The sequence below is a fragment of the Zalophus californianus genome, chromosome 6 (genome assembly GCF_009762305.2).
Source record: "Zalophus californianus isolate mZalCal1 chromosome 6, mZalCal1.pri.v2, whole genome shotgun sequence".
NCBI lineage: Eukaryota > Metazoa > Chordata > Mammalia > Carnivora > Otariidae > Zalophus > Zalophus californianus.
In genome coordinates, this window is record NC_045600.1 from 54425140 (window position 1) to 54440651 (window position 15512).

The window sequence follows — 15512 nt, forward strand, 5'->3', positions numbered from 1 at the left end:
ACTACTAACATATACTTACACAAGTTGTTTTAAGAGCTTTAAATATTCTACATTTATTAATCTGGCAAATTTGCTTTGGATATTCTGAGGAAATAAATCTAGAAAGTATAAAAAAGTACTGTGAAAGGAAGTATTCATGTTATTATAATAGTGACCAAAAAATGGAAATGATTCAAATGTTCAAATATATAGCATGGTTAAGTCACCAAAGAGTATTAATTTATTAATCAATTAATCTATTAATCTGTTATATAGCCATAGCAATTATATATTTAGGAATTGGTAATAAACTAGAAATTATTTTGTGCAAAAGTCACAGAATTGAGAAACAGAATATAAAATATTGATTTAATATTCTTGGCAATTATTATTGTTAATTTTAAATCTCTAATAATAATAGTAGGAACAGCAAAGAACATTAATATGCTCTGTGAACTACTCACTGGAGAATTTCAGATTTTACTCTGAGATAAAATGTATCTCACTTGTGTTCTTTTAATAAAATATATATTTTATATTAAATTTTATAAGTAGTTTCAATTAGTTTAACCTCATGATTATAAGATTTTGAAGGATTATCTTTTCATATTTACTGAAATACAAATCTATTTAATGAGAAAATCTCCCAGTATGTATCATATCATCCAATTTTCCTTTCTGTTAACTATCAATATATTTGTAGTAGTGGTTGTCAGTTGAGGTGGGGGCAATTCCATCTCAGGAGAAATGTGGCAATGTCTTTGAGACATTTTTGGTTGGCACAAATGGGAATATGCTATTGGCACTAGTAGGTGAAGGCTGATAAATATCCCATAATGCAGAGGGCAACCACTCCCTAGCTCCCAACAATGAATTATATAGTCTGACATATCAATAGTGCGAAGGTTAAGAAATACTTATTTATAGTATAGATATTTACCACTTTTTAACAAAAGCGATTGGAACAGAATCTAGCTAATTTATTAGGCATGGTAATTTATTAAAGGATGCTTGAAAGTTCACAGAATCAGCAAGAGAGCCAGAGATTTAGGTTTAAAGATGACACAGCCAGGAATACCACCTTCAGATTGTGTTGCAGAAGTTTTGACACACATACCACTGTTGGTGGTTGCACAATAACCCCGCACAGTTGGACCCTGAAGCTAAGATCACCTAATGATAATACTAGGTATTGTTAGAGTCAGAATCACTCCTGCCTCTAGAAACTGAGTGAAGGCATATTCTCTCTTGCCATACATGTCAGATGGAATATGTCCCTTCCTGCTTTTCCCTCAAAGCTTCTGCTGAAGTAGGATCAGGTACCTGTACTCTAGACATAAAAGTGGTGAGGAAAGCAAGTATCTGAAATTTCCAGCTTCTACTGTGAGAGTTGGAAGAGTTTTTTAGCTATTAAGTTGAGAAAGAAAGAAGAAAGAAGAAAGAAAGAAAGAAAGAAAGAAAGAAAGAAAGAAAGAAAGAAAGAAAGAAAGAAAGAAAGAAAGAAAGAAAGAAAGAAAGAAAAAGAAAAGCAAGAAAGAAAGAGAGAAAGAGAAAGAAAGAAAAAGAGAGGAAGGAAGGAAGGAAAGAAATATGCTACAAATGTCTAACCACTCACTTTATTCAATAATGCCAATTAATCTGAAATATTTTTTTAAAGATTTTATTTATTTGTCGGGGGGGGCACAAGCAGAGGGAGTGGCAGAGGGAGAAGCAGGCTCCCCGCTGAGCAAGGAGCCCAGTGTGGGACTCGATCCCAGGACCCTGGGATCATGATCTGAGCCAAAGGCAGACACTTAACAGACTGAGCCACCCAGATATCTGATATGAGGAATTCTTAATCTCAGGAAACAAACTGAGGGATGCTGAAATGATTTTTTAAAACTGAAATTTGTTTCTATTTAAATCATTTCAACAATTCAAAACACAGTATATATATATAGTGATGTCCATTTGACTGTAGCTAAATATAAATTTATAAATATGTTTTTTCTGCTTAGTATAGTTTACATTAATATTAAAATCCCGTTTGAGGGGCACCTGGGTGGCTCAGTAGGTTAAGCATCTGCCTTTGGCTCAGATCATGACCCCAGGGTCCTGGGATCGAGTGCTGCATCCGGCTCCCTGCTCAGTGGAGAGTCTGCTTCTCCCTCTCCCTCTGTCTACCAACTACCCCTGCTTGTGTGCTTGCTTGCTCACTCTTTGTCAAATAAATAAATAAAATCTTTTTTTTTTTTTTAAAGATTTTATTTATTTATTTGACAGAGAGAATGAGAGAGAGAGAGAGAGCATGAGAGGAGGGAGGGTCAGAGGGAGAAGCAGACTCCCCACTGAGCAGGGAGCCCGATGTGGGACTCGATCCCGGGACTCCAGGATCATGACCTGAGCCGAAGGCAGTCGCTTAACCAACTGAGCCACCCAGGCGCCCAATAAATAAATAAAATCTTTAAAATTACTTTCAAATGGGATTTTTTAAAGTGTAATCACTAATTAAATACCAATTCTATATATTTCATAGTAATTTTTAAAGATTTTATTTATTTGAGAAAGAGAGCATGAGCAGGGGGAGGGGCAGAGGGAGAAGCAGACTGCTTGCTGAGCAGAGAGCAAAACTCGCATCTGGATCCCAGGACCTGGATTCATGACCTGAGCTGAAGGCAGACACTCAACCGACTGAGCCACCCAGGTGCCCCTATTTCATATTAATTTTAAATATTCAATATATATATTCTAAAATAAGGATTTTATCAAAAAGAATCATATGTCAAGCAAGTCTATTCTAAATTGCCAGAAAATTTTTCAAGACTGCATAATAGCCGGGCGCGGTAGAGCGAGCCTGTAGTTCCAGCTACTCGGGAGGCTGAGGCGGAATGATCGCTTGAGCCCAGGAGTTCTGGGCTGTAGTGCGCTATGCCGAGCCGGTGTCCGCACTAAGTTCTGCATCAATATGGTGACCTCCCGGGAGCAGGGGACCACCAGGTTGCCTAAGGAGGGGTGAACTGGCCCAGGTCGGAAACGGAGGTCAAGACTGCATAATAAAATACAAAAACAAATTTAGTGTTGCCTACATTGATATATCCTTGTTTCATAATGCTGAAAATTACAAAGACAAGAAGGTCTGGATATCTGTTAGTTCAGCTTTCCTGTGACTTCTGGTCCTGCTCATGCTATATACGAGATGTATCACTCCCAGCCATATGATGATTGGTTCTTAGTCACACTTGAGCCTGGATAAGTATGTCTTTTCCTACATTCCCTAAAAGGTCTTGATACTGATTGTGTTATTTGAAAGTTGTGTACTTTGAAAATCCAAGAAAATTAAAATATATAAAACAAAGTAGTTATGTAAATAATATTTTAAAATAGTCTCATTAGATCTACAGAAATCATTTAAAAGACATAACGAGAAAAATCCTCATTTATGATAATTCTTAAAACAAGTATGTGTAAGACCAAATAAGCAAAATATTAAAATATAAAACCTGTCTCATTACTGATCCTGCACTCCAAATGTGGAAAATAATGGAAAGGATTCCAGGTATTTGAATAGAGAGACAATCTCATATCAAATCTACTTATGTTAAACTATAAACTGATTACCACAACTTTTAAAAACTAATCAGTTTTATTTAAAATAATCTATGTGAATAAATTAAAATGCAATATTGGCTAATATGCTTTTCAAAAAAATTAATAATAAGGTGGTACAAGCCTACCTTTTCAAGAAATTAAAATACATTTAAGAGCTACACTGTAGTAATTAACACATAAATAGATGAAAAGAACAATGTAAAAGAGTAGAAAGTCAGAAAATATACCCAAGTAAATATGAGATTTATTATACATTAGAAGTAACATTTAAAATATAATGACATAAGAAAGGTTATAAGTAGATAGTTTGGGGATAACTTCATATATATCTAAAAATATAAGTGAAACTTAACAAAAAATTAATTCCATTTTTCAAAGGCACATGTATAAAAAGACTCTAAATGTGCAAACATAACTCACAAGATATTTTTGCTGTCATTATTATTGGAATGGAAAAGGCTTTTCTAAATATAAGATGCAAAATAGTAAAATAACATATATTAATAATTTTGACCAAACAAACAGTAATGCAATTCTGTCTGGGAAAATGGTTTATGATAACTAGAAAAAAGATTCCAAATCATGTAACAAATAAAAGAGTGATTTCTTTAATATGTGCAAGTTTCTTTAAAATACTAAGCAAAAAATCAACAATATAATATTAAATAGACTATAAAATACAGAAACAGATATAGATGCTTCTAAAATACAAGTTCTTCCTGTATTGATATGGGATGATTTATAAGATATAAATTGTAAAACAAACTAAAATATGCACAACATGTTACCATTCGAATAGGAAAATAAAAATATATGTGTACATCACTGTACAGGGGTAGGGCATTTCTTTTTTTTTGTCTCAAGTTTTTTATTTAAATTCTAGTTAGTTAATATATAGGGTCATACTGGTTTCAGAAGTAAATTCAGTGATTCATCACTTACCCAGGGCTCATCACAACAAATACCCTCCTTAATACCCATCACCCATTTAGCCCATTCCCCATCACCTCCCTCCATCAACCCTCAGTTTTTTCTCTATAGTTAAAGTCTCTTACAGTTTGCTTCCCTCTCTCTTTTTTTTTCCCTTCCCCTATGTTCACCTGTTTTGTTTCTTAAATTCCACATATGAGTGAAATCATATGGCATTTGTCTTTCTCTGACTGACTTATTTCTCTTAGCATAATACTTTCTAGCTCCACCCACATCATTGCAAATGACAAGATTTCATTCTTTTTGATAGCTGAGTAATATTCCATTGTGTTATATATATGCATACATACACTTTTTCTTTATCCATTCATCAGTCGATGGACATTTGGGCTCTTTCCATAATTTGGCTAATATTGATAATGCCACTATAAACATCAGGGTGTATTTGCACCTTCCAATCAGTATTTTTGTATCCTTTGGGTAACAACCTGGAGGTTCCTCAAAAAATTAAAAATAGAACTACCCTAGTAGCAATTGCACTACTAGGTATTTATCCATAGGGTATTTCTGAAAGCTGAAAACCTTGGGCGGCCATCAGGTAGGGAAACTGAGTGACTAGGGATCAGGGAGGGACACTTTTTATTCCATACTCTTATAATTTTTGAATTTTGTATCAGGTGAACATATTACCCAAAGAATAAACATACTTAAAATAATATTTTCCTCTCTGAAGACAGATTGTAGTCATTATTTATTTTCATGTTTATCTCTCCTCTCTTTTTCTCTCTTCTCTCTACTCATTTTGGAATAAGTTAAATTATTGATTTTATACTGTCCTCTATTCCTAAGAAAAAAACTGTTTATTTGATTTTTTATTCTTAGTTTTGCACAGCTTTTGTGTTGTTTTAGCATTGTATTCTCTTTAAAAGGAAGGAAAAAGAGAAGATTTGAAAATTAGGTTTTCTCTTTGATTATACATATGCTTGAGAGTTAAAGGGGACTTTGGACCTTGTCAAAATGAAGATAATTACGTGAAGTATTTAAACAAATGTCTTTATAGTTCAGGTAAAATATTGTTGACATTTTCATGTTGCATTCCATGCTAACTTTTTTCTAGTGCCAAAAAAGGTAGGTGAGCCCAGCTGGAATTTCCTGCTTTCTAACAGAGCCTAAAAGGAATCAAAATACTACTACTCCATATCATCAACAACAACAACAATAGCACCAACAATGATTATAATAACCCAAACAAAAATCCTAGAAGTGAAGAGAAAGCATTTAGTAACTTAGGGCTCAGCCATAGTTAGAGTCTGATGCAAAGGGTAAATTTGTCTGTTATCCTAGCACTTGTAAATACTTAATTTAGAATTAAAAGGTTAATACGTTAACAAATTCAGTTAGCTTACTTTAGTTAATTGTTCATTTTCACTTCACTTCTACAAAATATCGCAATATGTAAAAACTGAAAATCCTATCAAGCATACACTATTTGAAATATGTTATTGTATTATAAATATAAATTATATTATTTTAAATATAATTAAAATGTATAACAGAAGCTGGGACCTAAAAATTCTGAGGACTATTTTATCATAAAAAGTTCATGATAAGTCCTAATATGTAAAATTTGTAGAATAAAGCCTCAGGAATTTACAGCAGAACGAATTTCTAAACAATATATAGTATTAAAAATGCATGCATTACATAGCAAACATAATGAAGTGACATACTCATAAATTTACTGTGTCTGAGATTATAAATGGAATATCAGGCAGATTTCTAGCCATTTCTGGTTCAGCAGTTAGGGAAATTAGTCTTAATTTTGAAGAAGATGTATTCATGTGTATCCTGTGAAATGTGACTAACAGGTCTTCACCTTTATTTTGGTAGTTAATTCCCACCCAGTGATTTTCAGAACAGCTTGCCTTAGGTTACAGCAGTTTAATAGAATAGTGGGCCATTTTTACCATCTACTTGAACTTACAAATGAGAGAATTTAAACATCCCACATGAGATTTTGCTCCAGTTGCCCTTAGAATAAATTCATATTAATAACGATGATCATGATTACCACAGAAAAATGAAAATCGGCAAATCTACTGAAATAATTAACAGGATGAAATGGTAGTTGAAAGAGAGCAGTTCCCCCCATCTGCAATATGAATGTAGCGCATGCATACACTGAATTACATTAATGTTAAAATCAAGTATTCAAGGTCTACATTTATTTTTTTGTTATGATTTTTTTATTATGTTATGTTAATCACCATACATCACATCATTAGTTTTTGATGTAGTGTTCCATGATTCATCGTTTGCGTAGAACACCCAGTGCCCCATGCAGTACGTGCCCTTCTTAATACCCATTAACTTATAAAATGTCACCTTTGTCACTGACATTTTTCAGCAGTACGAAGTTCTGTCTGGACTTCAACATCTGCACTACTCAAGCCCTCTCCTTCCGGCCACCCTTCAAATTCCATCTTCTCAGGTTTTCTGTAAACCCTGTTGAGGACCCCAGCCCCCACTCCCTTTTACCTATCCATGCTTTACTCTTGTCCCTCGTCCCTGACTAATCCCTAGACTTGATGTGATCAGGGTCATTCTGTCCATTATATTCACTGACGTATTCTTAGTGCTGGGATACTGCCTAGTGTGTGGTGGGTGTTTGACAGGTACTTATTAAATCACTTGATGAATAATAAATAGAAACTAGTGATTAAAGCTTATCAGTCTTTCACCTCATATTAGATATCAATATTATGTTACATTTTTAATGTGAAAAACCCCTCTAAATTTGAACTACATCATAGGTGCCAATTTTAGGTGAAATTGTAAAGGTGATGGCTTGCTAACTACAATGTCTATAGACAAAATATGGTGTGAAAAAAAGTACTGAACAAGTGAAGGATTCTAGTAAATGGTATTGGCTACTATTTTAATTGTAGCAATTCTAATAGATGTATAATGGTGTTTTGTAATGATTATTTGAATGATGATGATTTTTAAATGTACTTTTTCCTTTTTAGTAAAATGATGGTTCACACATATTACCCATTTTAAAATTGTCTTTGTCATGTTATTACTAAGTTGTAAGAATTTTTTCCAGCTATATAGGCTTTTTAAAATTCCTTACATATATATGTAAAAAATATGTAATTTCAGCCCAGAAATTTTGCACATATTTAGTTAGAATTAATCGTAAGGATATGTTTTTGATACTACTATATAAGCTTTATACTATACCTTATACTAATATTATATTATACTAATAGTAATATATACTATATCTTATAACTCATTATACAAATTATACATATTATCAATACCTTATGCTATAAGGCATTAAATTTTTATATTATTTTACAATTGTTCATTAATAGTGTGTATATATATTTTTTGTTTTTATATATTGAAAATATATCCTTCTGACCTTCCAAATTCTCTCATCAGTTCCAGTAACTTACTTGCAAATTGTTTTAAACTCAATAGAAAAAAAAAGTAAAACAAAAAAATAAGAAAAAAAGTTGAGACAAATAGAAAACCACATCAAGATTGTAGACATATATCAAGCCATATCAGTATTCACATTAGATGTAAATAGCAAACAAGCCAATCAAACAGTAGATGTTTTTCAAATCAGGTAAGAGAGTTAGGCCCACGTATATGTTGCTTACTAAAACTTAAATATAAAGAAGAAAATTGATTACAAATAAAAAGATAGGAAAATATTAACCTGCTAACATTATTCAAACAATGAAACTGAAGTGGCTATATTAATATCAGAATAACTGATTTCAAAGCAAAGAATGTCATAAGAAATGAAAATGGTCATTTCCGAATAATAAAGTGGTAAATTAAGTAAGACATAAAAATCCTAAATATTTGGGGCGCCTGGGTGATTCAGTCATTAAGTGTCTGCCTTCAGCTCAGGTCGTGATCCCAGGGTCCTTGGATCGAGCCCTGCATCGGGCTCTCTGCTCCGCAGGAAGCCAGCTTCTCCCTCTCCCACTGCCCCCACAACACTGTTTGTGTTACCTCTCTTGCTGTGTCTCTGTCAAATAAATAAAAAATCTTAAAAAAAATCCTAAATATTTATGTACTGAATAACGGAGTATCAATATATATGTAGCAAAGCTTACAGCCTATAAAATAATCAGAGCACACACCACCACTTTGTCAATAATAATTAAAACAAAGAGACAGTAAGTCAGTAAGAATATTGGAGCTCGATGTGTGTCATTTTTATATCATCTGTTTTATTCTCATTGTAGTACGAGTTCCCTCTACCTTCTTGAACATTTGTGGCCTATTCACAATAACTGTTGACTTCCTTTCCCAGATTGCACCATCAATTTAATGTATATTTGTTCTTACAGATTTATTTATCTCTAGATCACAGCCATATTTCCCTCCTTTTTGTGACTAGAAGTTTTGATAAGATGATAGACTATGAATTTTATATTGTTGCTACCTGAATTTTGTTGTAATTCCTTTAAGTAGTATTGAAGCTTGGATATGCCATTACATACTTTAAATACATAGGGTACTTTTCAAGCTGGCTTATAAATTTTTAAAAAGATTTTATTTATTTATTTGACAGAGAGAGCGAGCACAAGCAGGGGGAACAGCAGAGGGAGAGGGAGAAGCAGGCCCCCTGCTGAGCAGTGAGCTGGATGCGGGGTTCCATCCCAAGACCCTGGGATCATGACCTGAGCCGAAGGCAGATGCTTAACTGACTTAGCCACCCAGGAGCCCCTATAAATTTTGTTTAGTGTAGATGTAAGAAAGTTTATAATCTAGGGCCAATTTAGCTATTACTAAAGAGACACCTCTCTATATGTTTTACCTCATGCCCTGTGCACTTCAATGTCTTTCTCATCTACCTTGTGACAACATGAACCACTCCCAACTCCCTGAGCTCTGTACTGTTCCTTTCTGATGGTCTCTTCCTGGATGTTAGACACTTTGCCCTTATGCACAGATCAATATTCAGGTCAAGACTCTAGGGGCCCTCTCTTGAGATATCTGGAGATTTCCAACTTTGAATCTCTTTCCCCTCCGATACTCTTTTAGCTGAATTTTTACTTCTTTCTTTTGAAAACTGCATCTAATCAGTAAACTGTTATAATCCTAGAGTCCATCATGTCTTCTTTCTTTCTCTGGGAATTTATAGGCATTTAGTACTGGTTTTCTAATATATGAGATACATGGTTGATTGTATTTTTCTTGTTCTTCTATCTGTTTAAAGCAGAAGGATAAGTCTATTACTTTGTTTACCATCTTGATCTGAAGTAGAGGTCCCTATCTGATTCTACAACAAAAATTTTTCCATTATGCAACTCCATGAATCTTTATCATCTAGGTTTGATAATATTTGAAGTGTGATCTGACTTTCAAAAGTATAATAAAATAGCATATTATATTTTGAATATTATTATTCGTTGATCTGAAGATATTCTTATGGATCTTAATGGGCAATATAATATGTATCTCAAATATGCAACATGAGTTTTGTCATCCATTTCCCCACTAATTATGCAGTGAAATAAAAGTTCAAATTTGTTTTGTTGCATATCAAGTGTTATTTAAAGTATTTTTTTCATTAAAAATTGTAATTTATGCCCGGTCCTTTAGCTTTCCAAAGACTTGAAAATAATTTTATTCTTTATTTTTAAGGATATTATGAAAAGAAAATAGTCCATAATTTTTTTCTGTATGTTAAACAACTGGAATTTAAATGAAAATTGTAATTTTTACATCCAATAATCTCTGTAGAAGGTATTTAAAAATAATAATATAACAGCTCTGTATCCACAAATTTGACAACCTACCTAAAATGGACCAATTCTTTGAAAGACACAATCTACCCAGTCACACAAGAAGAAATAGACAATCTGAATACTTTTTTTTTTTTGTAGTCTCTGTGCCCAACATACGGCTCCAGCTTATGACTGTGAGATCAAGGGTCTCATGCTCTACCAACTAAATAGGTGCATTTCTATTAAGTAAATTGAATTAATAATATTAACATTCTTAACCAGAAAGCACCAGTTCCCAGATGGGGAATTCTACCACACATTTAAGGAAGAAATTATACCAGTGCTCTACAGATTCTTCCATTAAATAGAAGCATAGTGAATACTCTAACTAATCCTATAAAGCCAGAATTACCTTAATACCCAAACCAGAAACGATGCTAGAAAGAAAAACTATAAACCAGTATCTTTCATGAGCATACATGCAAAAAATCTAAAGCAGAATACTAAAACATGGAATCCAGAAATGTATGAAAATTATTATGCAACATGACCAACTAGGTTTTATTCCAGGTATACAATGCTGGTTAATTATTCAAAAATCAATTAATTGAAACAATCTCATCAAGGAGCTAAATTAAGAAAAATCACATAGTCATATCAATAGATTTAGACAAAATGAATAGATTTTGACAAAACTGAACATCCATCATGATTTAAAAAAAAAAAAAATCTTAGCAACCCAGGAATAGAAGTTAAATGCCTAAACTTGATAAAAAAACATCTATGAAAAACTACAAATAATCTCACAGTCAATAGTGAGAAATTGCAATATTTCCAGCCAAAATCAAGAACAAGGCAAGGATGTCCTCCCACTAACCCTATACAACATCATAGTGGCAGTCCCAGATAATGCAATAGGATGAGGAAAAGGAAAAAAAGTATATATATTGGAAAGGAAGAAATAAAACTTTCTTTGTTCATAGATATTTTCTGTCTATGATGAGAATCCCAAAGAAGCAAAAACAACAAAAACGACAAAAATCTCCTGGAATTAATAAACAATTATATCAAATTTCAAAGTGTATATATATATATATATATATATATATATATATATATATATATATATATATAAAATTTATTGCGCAATACTATATACCCAGTGCATTGTCAGTCTTTTTTATTATTATTACTTCAAGAATCAGACTCCCATCCATTTTCCCATTTTAGACCCAGAGCATAGCAGATTCCAGGCTACTACCTGGCTTGCAGCTAGCTATTTCCATTCTTATCTAGTCCTATGAGAAAAAAATCTGTGATCTTTATTGTAATTATATATTTTAAAATTTTTAAATAAATATTTACCTGTTCTTTTAATTTTAGAGACTATTTTTTAGAACAGTTTTAGGTTCACAGCAAAATTGAAAGGAACGTACAGAGATATCCCATATATGCCCTACCCTGACTCATACATAGCCTCCACATTATTTGTTTTGTTATTTTGAGAGTGGAAAAAGAAGTTCAACATTGGGTTTCACAGTGTGCTTTAAGTACTACTGTCTGATAATATTGTATTGCAAAACTATTTTCAAAACTTTTCTTCTGAGAAATCTGAACATGATCCAAGGTTAATTCACCAAGAGATCAATACCTAAAAGTTAAATAGTGTGAAATTATTTAATGGTTATGATATGCTTAATTCTGAGTGGTCTCTATTCTAAAAGACATTTAGTTTACCAGTACTATCCTAACACTAATCAAGCAAATAGCCTGTCTCTTCATTAGGTTTTCATTATATTTATGTTTACATACTAGTTCTCTATAATTATCTTCCTCTTTCATTATTACTTTAAAAAATTCTAAACAACTGACAAAAAATCTTTTTTTTTTAAAGAGAGTGAAAATGAGAAGCTACATTTTCAAGCATGAATATACCTACACCAGAAATAGTTGTAATTCTATGCTATTCTAAAATAGTTCCTGGGATGGATATTTCCAAATCCTCCCTTAGTACTTCCTTTGTCTGAAAACATCAGCACTTAGATTTTGGGAATTGGTAAGGATGAAAAATACTGAAATTTTTACCCTGCCTACACTTTAAAATAACATAGTTGATTCCTTGGTAAAGCTACTTCTCACAGCTAGATAAATTAGTTGTCAGAAAAGTGGTAGAGATGATCTAATCATAAGCCAGGAGCAAGTAGCAGTGATCTAAGGAAAATACTGTCCTCTATTAGGAGCAATCTAAAAATTACTACGCTTTCTAGTGTTAAAGCCAACATTGCCTAGGTTCCTGATTCAATTGATGGGGAGACAAGAATCATAACATTTTATATGAAATAAGGAGGTATATTTGGATTAGGTAAATTATATTAAGTCTTCTGTGAACAAAGTGCAAATAGAAGTAACGAATAATTGTTGACATAAAACCTCCATTAAAAATTAATTGTACAATCTTCCAATTAACTTAGAAAGCAAACGAAATTGAAATGTGTTTATATTAATCTACAAACTATTTAACAAAAGTAAATGTCATTAAAAATAATTACCAATTCATTTATTAGGTCGTACTTATATTAGAAATAAATAAGAATATCAAAATCGTCACATGAATAAACATACACTAGGTGAGTATGCATGTGTATTTGTGTAAATCAAAAATAAAAACAATGCACAATATACATACCCTATATTTGGTCGTCTATATGCTTAAATGTAAAGAAGAAAAAATACGAGTATTATGTTTGAAATTTACTAAAGGAGATATATACATTAAGAAAAATTAAACCAGTAATTATGTAAAGAAAATACGGAAGCCCAGGTGGTACTTCAGTGAGAAAGTGCCTACAGTGAGAGGTGATTTTTTCCTTTTTTTAATCTCTGCTTTATCATATATGGTCACAAACACATCACATCTATATTATATTGACATATAAACATACATTTAAACACAAATACATGCAAATTACAGCAGCACTGTATTAGGTACAAATCATTTTGCATAACACTATTTCATAACAAATAATGTCACATAATATAAAACAATTTCAGACCTATTACCATCACCAAACAACTCAGAAGTAGAAAGCAGTGATAACCTGCATATAATGAGGTTAAATATGCTGGATATGTTTTGTGTACTTCCAGAGCCACTCGTCCCTATTCTATCCTCTTTCAGGTTACCTGAACTGTAAAAATCACATCAGTGAGCTTACATGTCTTATGACTGCCTTTTGGGTTCATCAATGAGGAATCATGGCAAAAGATTGGAGGGATTGAGGAGAGAGAGGTCAAGGAATATAGTTTCCTGATTCTCACCATATGAGCCTAACTTGTGCTTGCTGCATCCCTTCACAAAACGTCACTACTCTTCCCAAAGTGGTGTGTTTTACAGAATTATCTTATGAATTCTAAGCCTTTCTCTCCTTTCTAACTTTTGCCACCAAAAGTGATGATAGTTGTACTGATGCTAACCTAAATTTGAGAACTATTCATTATGCTTCTCCTACATGCCACCCAAACTTGTGAAATTATTTTTTGTAAACAACTCTGAGTTATTAAAATTTGTGTGTGCCATCTGTTTTCCTTTGGATCCTGACTGATACACTGAGAAAATAAAGTTGATCATTCCCATGCCTTGACCAATGCAAACAGTAAGAATGCCAAAAGTTCTTAAATAGAAAATACTTCTGAGTATATACATAAGCAACTGCAAATTGTGTTGTTCTATATAAATAGTAACTTTATTAAAAACAAAGAACAAGAAGTATGCTGTCAACTATCATTACAATGATCTTTAATTAGAATTTCCTATAGGATATTCTAATTAGAATAGAATTAATTCAACATTTATTGATAATATAAAGATTACATTAAAACAACAAAAAACATGACTTACAAACTGTGAACTTAATGCACTTAGCAGGAATGCAGTTAAAAGATTATGTGGTTAAACTGATAATTTAATGTGGCCTTTTTTGTTGAGACCATCTTAGATAACTAAAACAAGTAGTATAACTTCTGATACTTTAAAATAATCACAAAATATTTAATAGCTGTCTTGGCAATATTTCTCAAAATTCAGTCTTCCCTGCGTATCTTGACAGTGTTTTTCATATGTATATAACACTTATACTAATATCCACGAAATATTTTTCTATTAAATTTTAAATCAATTCTGAATATCTAAGACATGCCCTAGGAATAATAACTATTAAGTCATTGATTTCCTGTTCTAGACAAATTTTTTCTATCAAGCAATAAATGTAAAATCAAATTAATAATTTATCAATGTGACACAAAATAATTCTGAATATTATCAGTGTTATGTATATTACAGTTTCACAGGCATTAAAACATCTGTACAATATTTTTAGATTCTATTGATCTCTAACTTTGGAAATTTATTAGAGTCTTTAAAAATGTATTACTTCTTGTATAACAGGTTTGAATGATAAATAGCATAATAAAACCTTTGATGACCAACTGTCATGAGAAATGCAACTTACAACTCTCCTTCAAATGGAGTTGTTTTCAAAATTTAGCTTTAAAAAAATGGATTGGAGTTGTCTGTCATAACATGATTAATGAAAAGTCAAAGTCACAATTAATGAAATACCAAAGAAAGAAAGATTTATCAATATAAAGCACAAGCTCGTGTTGAGCAGACCTGATCACATAACTTGAATATCTGGGAAAACTAAGAACATGTTTTTGTTTGTTTGTTTGTTTTGTTTTTTGGAGAGAGAGAGAGTGAGTGGGGGGGTGTGAGGGGGGCAGAGGGAGAGGGAGAAAGAGAAACTTAAGCAGACTCCATGCCTAGCATGGAGCCTGAGACAGGGCTTGAACTAATGACCCTGACATCATGACCTGAGCTGAAATCAAGAGTTGGAGGCTTAACTGACAGAGCCACCCAGATGCCCCATTAAGGACATGTTTTAACTGCATGCCTTTTAACCATTGAAAAGTATCTCAGTATGTGATTTAATATAATTCTGCCTCATCTCCTTTCCTGTTTTGTTTCATTCTAAACCTATGACTAGAGAAAACATTGATGAAACCTTATATTATTTCCTGATCAAATACTCATGTGCATTTTTCAAATTAATATTGCATTTGTATATATATATATATATATATATATATATATATATATACTCTTACTCATATAAAATTATAAAACTACAGATTAAGGTTTTTTCATAAAAACAACTCTAACAATCTTCATTTAGGGATAAATTATAAGCAGAAATA

The 15512-nt window shown here is 32.3% G+C and overlaps 1 pseudogene; it reads right to left on the minus strand.

The window, feature by feature from the left end:
- Window positions 1-2775: 2775 nt before the first annotated feature.
- LOC113909301 overlaps window positions 2776-15512 on the minus strand; it is a 91458-nt pseudogene continuing 78721 nt past the window's right edge.